This window comes from Ictalurus punctatus, chromosome 22 (genome assembly GCF_001660625.3).
Source record: "Ictalurus punctatus breed USDA103 chromosome 22, Coco_2.0, whole genome shotgun sequence".
Classification (NCBI taxonomy): domain Eukaryota; kingdom Metazoa; phylum Chordata; class Actinopteri; order Siluriformes; family Ictaluridae; genus Ictalurus; species Ictalurus punctatus.
Window position 1 is genome coordinate 1557501 of NC_030437.2, and position 5000 is coordinate 1562500.

Genomic DNA, 5000 nt, shown 5'->3' on the forward strand with positions numbered 1-5000 from the left:
TTTTAGATCGGTTCCACCAGTACAGTGTCCATGTCTGCTGATAATATTGTGTTTTGGGTGATTGAATCAAAACATGGAAACTGATGTTGACTTTTCTAGAGATATCTGGCAACCGTGAGTTTAAATGGAGTGAATTAGAGTTAGTGGAGAGACAGTGTACTGTATGTGTACAGACAGAACAGTTCTACTCTTGATTGTGATTGGTGAGGAATTATTTAATAAAGAAGTTTGAATTAAACCCACCTTGTAGCGTTAGCATTATTATTAATTTACTCCGCACGAAGCCGCTGTGTCTACACGAGCAGGTGAAAGTTCAGGTCATTTTGCGGGATCAATAAAAGATGGCGGTTTGAGAGAAGCAGATGATGTACAGAGTTACTCGTCATCATAATGGCTTCACTGCAGTATTTACACACTTGTTGGGTTGACTGAGGAGATGAAAAGCAGTGTGAAAGTAACTGTTGCGCGGTGTAGATGCATTTTGGTCTTCCTGTAGTTTTTATCCCGATTGTATTATACAACTCCGAACAGGTCACTCGCACCGGTGCGAATAAATATTTATTCACAGTCGCACAAAGTAGTTTTCAGTTGCAAATGCGAATAAAATGGTTGCACTGTAGAGCCCTGAGTTTATCTGCACAAAGTTTTTCCTGTTTGGCGTGATAACGTTTAATGTCCTTGACAACCTCTGTAGTGCCAATTAGCAACATGTTAGTGTTTTACTACTACTACATATTACTAGGATTTACTACTACAGCACACGATTTACCTCAGAGTACGATTTACTACTACAGTGTACGATTTACCTCAGCGTACGGTTTACTACTACAGTGTACGATTTATGATTTATTCATCATTTTATTCATCTTTAAAATGTTCCTAAAATGAATTCTGATATTTTAATAAAATGAGTTCATATGAGAAACTGTGAGGGAAAAGTTTTAGCTGATTCATGCTAACATTCATTCTCTGCTAATATCTGGGGAAAAAACTCAACTCAGTGTGTGTGTGTGTGTGTGTGTGTGTGTGTGTGTGTGTGTGTGTGAGTGAAAGAGAGAGAGAGGTGGAGAGAGAAAGAGGTGACACTAAAACTTTGTGAACACACTAATTGTCTCTGTTGAAAGTAATTGGTGTCTGCTTTCAGGAAAAAATACACACACAGACAGACACACAGACAGACACACACAGACAGACACACACAGACAGACACACACAGACTGACACACACAGACAGACACACAGACAGACACACACAGACAGACACACAGACAGACACACAGACAGACACACAGACAGACACACACAGACAGACACACAGACTGACACACACAGACAGACACACAGACAGACACACAGACAGACACACAGACAGACACACACAGTTGTATTTTTGTCTCTGTCACAACAAAGCTGTGAAGAGATGCATCACTCTGGTTTAGCGTTAGTGTCTCTCTGAGGCATCATGACACACTCACTGCATAGCTCTGTGTGTGTGTGTGTGTGTGTGTGTGTGTGTGTGTGTGTGTGTGTGTGCGTGCGCGCGTGTGCGTCTGGCTTTGTGAGGGTTCTATTGTGTGTTTGTTGCCCCTCAGGAGACGGGGTCACCTTGTCTCCAAACAAGTGCTAATCTCTGTTCTGTTGTCGTCTGTGTGTGATTAGCGCGTGTGTGTGTGTGTGTGTGTGTGTGTGTGTGTGTGTGACAGATTGTCCTTTTTGCAGTCTGTAGAGTGGAGCTGTACGTAAATAAATGTGGATACAGTGTAATGTAGTACGCTGACTCGTATCTAACAAGCTGGCGATATCGAGTGTTTACGTTCAGCATGCTAATGATTTATCTTGTTTACTAGCGCGTGGAATACAGTCACATCTAACCCCTAACTCCATCCGGGTTTAAACAAGTGCACTAACATCCTCCAGTGTTCTGTCTGCCTCTCTGCCTGTCTGTCTGCCTCTCTGCCTGTCTGTCTGCCTCTCTGCCTGTCTGTCTGCCTCTCTGCCTCTCTGTCTGTCTGCCTCTCTGCCTCTCTGTCTGCCTCTCTGCGTCTCTGTCTGTCTGTCTGTCTGTCTGTCTGTCTCTCTTGCTGTCTGTCTGTGTAATTGTAAGCATGTCACTTGGCTCCACCCCCTCCCTCACAGTTAATAAGATTTAAGCAGCTAGCATTCGCCCCTTAGATACGCTAAACAGGGGACTGTGTGTGTGTGTGTGTGTGTGTGTGTGTGTGTGTGTGTGTGTGTGTGTGTGAGGGAGAGAATGAGTGTGTGTGCACGCTGTAAATTGTCTGTGTGTCAGGATAGTCTGATATGTGACTGCACTGAACTAACACACACACACACAAACACACACACACACACTTACCATATTTTAATCAGTGTCTGTCTCACCGTCTGTATTTAACCCTTCAGTCAAAGTGAGGAAAACTACCATTATATCTGTCTCTCTCTCTCTCTCTCTCTCTCTCTCTCTCTCTCTCTGTCTCTCTGTCTCTCTCTCTCTCTGTCTCTCTCTCTCTCTCTCTGTCTCTCTCTCTGTCTCTCTGTGTCTCTCTCTTTATCTCTCTCTGTCTCTCTCTCTGTCTCTCTCTCTCTGTCTCTGTCTAATGTCTTGGTTTGTCTATTTCTTTCTTTCTTCTCTCTGTCCATCTCTTTTCTTTCTCATTCTGTATCTCTCAGCCTCTTTGTCTTTCTCTCTCTCTGTCTCTCTCTCTCTCTCTCTCTCTCTCTCTCTCTCTCTGCTCTGTCTGTCTGCGTGCCATCAGATGAATGGTGTCTCATTAGCATTGTAACAGCAGTCAACCTGCTGCTTGGGAGATGTGTGTGTGTGTGTGTGTGTGTGTGTGTGTGTGTGTGCGTGCGTGTGTGTGTGCGTGTGTGTGTTGAGAACGGGGTCATGCATGTCATTTGCATTATCACCCCTCCACTCCTCCGCAGTCTGTGTCTCGTCTCTTCTTCCTCCAGCTGCCATTCAGGCTAAAACACACGGACTAAAAAACGTCATTATAACAACAACACGTGATAAAATGCCGTCAGGACCGACTGAGTGACGAGCAACGGGTAACGAGTGAGATTTCAGGAATGACGGAGTGAGCAGTGAGACAGATACAACCCCGTTTCCAAAAAAGTTGGGACAGTATGTGAATGCTAATAAAAACAAAGAGGAGTGATGTGTAAATGTACTTTGACGTGTATTTAAACAAAAAACGCATAAAGACCAGGTGTTTGATGTTTTACCTAATCAACGTTTATTTTTAAACTGATGCATGCAGTGCGTTCCAAAAAAGTTGGGACAGGGTCGATTTAGGACTAATAATGATGTGTGAAGGTGAAATGAGTGTGTATTTTCAAAAAGGCATTAAATTCACAAAGTAAAACATCAAATGATGTGTTTTCATTGTAGTACAGGCTGAACTGAACTTTCACACGACTCTGACCGTTTTATTGCATTTCCCAGCCTGTCCCAACTGTTTTGGAATTGGAGTTGTAAATGAAAATATGTATTGATGTATGAACTGACATACGGTGTTTGTTTATCTCTGTGTGTGTTAGCGTGTTAGCGCTTGGTTGGTTATGGAATGCAAACAGCTCAGCTTTTTTAAGTGCACTCACACGCGCACACACACACACACACACACACACACACACACACACACACACACACACACACACACACACACACGCACTGATGAATATTTATTCAGTATGTTAGCACAGTTATAAAGGTTATGGTATGATATATGAACATGGATGAATAAATAAATATATTAGGAACAGGCATTTTGGTCAGTTTGGTAGCTTGAGGGTGAAATCTGATTGGTCGATATACCTTGACAGGTTAAGGGCACGTTCTGATTGGAGGAAAGAATGTGTGATGTTAAAGTGGTCGTGCTACTGCTGAATGGCACAAAAGCTGCTGAATAAGGTGATCTCGCTCTGTCTGTCTCGCTCTCTCTGTCTGTCTCGCTCTCTCTGTCTGTCTGTCTCGCTCTCTCTGTCTGTCTCGCTCTCTCTGTCTGTCTGTCTCGCTCTCTCTGTCTGTCTCGCTCTCTCTGTCTGTCTGTCTCGCTCTCTCTGTCTGTCTCGCTCTCTCTGTCTGTCTGTCTCGCTCTCTCTGTCTGTCTCGCTCTCTCTCTGTCTGTCTCGCTCTCTCTGTCTGTCTCGCTCTCTCTGTCTGTCTCGCTCTCTCTGCCTGTCTCGCGCTCTCTCTGTCTGTCTCGCGCTCTCTCTGTCTGTCTCGCTCTCTCTGTCTGTCTGTCTCGCTCTCTCTGTCTGTCTCGCTCTCTCTCTGTCTGTCTCGCTCTCTCTGTCTGTCTCGCGCTCTCTCTGTCTGTCTCTCGCTCTCTCTGCTTGTCTCGCTCTCTCTGCCTGTCTCGCTCGCTCTCTCTGCCTGTCTCGCGCTCTCTCTGTCTGTCTCGCGCTCTCTCTGTCTGTCTCTCGCTCTCTCTGCTTGTCTCGCTCTCTCTGCCTGTCTCGCTCGCTCTCTCTGCCTGTCTCGCTCGCTCTCTCTGCCTGTCTCGCTCTCTCTCTCTGCCTGTCTCGCTCTCTCTGCCTGTCTCGCGTTCTCTCTGCCTGTCTCGCGCTCTCTCTGCCTGTCTCGCGCTCTCTGTCTGTCTGTCTCGCTCTGTCTGTCTCGCTCTCTCTGTCTGTCTGTCTCGCTCTCTCTCTCTGTCTGTCTCGCTCTCTCTCTCTGTCTGTCTCGCTCTCTCTGCCTGTCTCACGCTCTCTCTGCCTGTCTCGCTCTCTCTCTCTGTCTGTCTCGCTCTCTCTGTCTGTCTGTCTCGCTCTCTCTGTCCGTCTGTCTGTCTGTCTCGCTCTCTCTGTCTGACTGTCTCGCTCTCTCTCTCTATCTGTCTCACTCTCTCTCTGTCTGTCTCACTCTCTCTGTCTGTCTCACTCTCTCTCTGCCTGTCTCGCGCTCTCTCTGCCTGTCTCGCTCTCTCTCTCTGTCTGTCTTGCTCTCTCTGTCTGTCTCGCTCTCTCTGTCCGTCTGTCTGTCTGTCTCGCTC

At 46.0% G+C, this 5000-nt stretch overlaps 1 protein-coding gene across 1 annotated transcript in view; it reads left to right on the top strand.

The window, feature by feature from the left end:
- fam222aa (family with sequence similarity 222 member Aa) overlaps positions 1-5000 on the top strand; it is a 25642-nt gene that overhangs the window by 9126 nt on the left and 11516 nt on the right. The gene's annotated exons all lie outside the window — the stretch shown is intronic.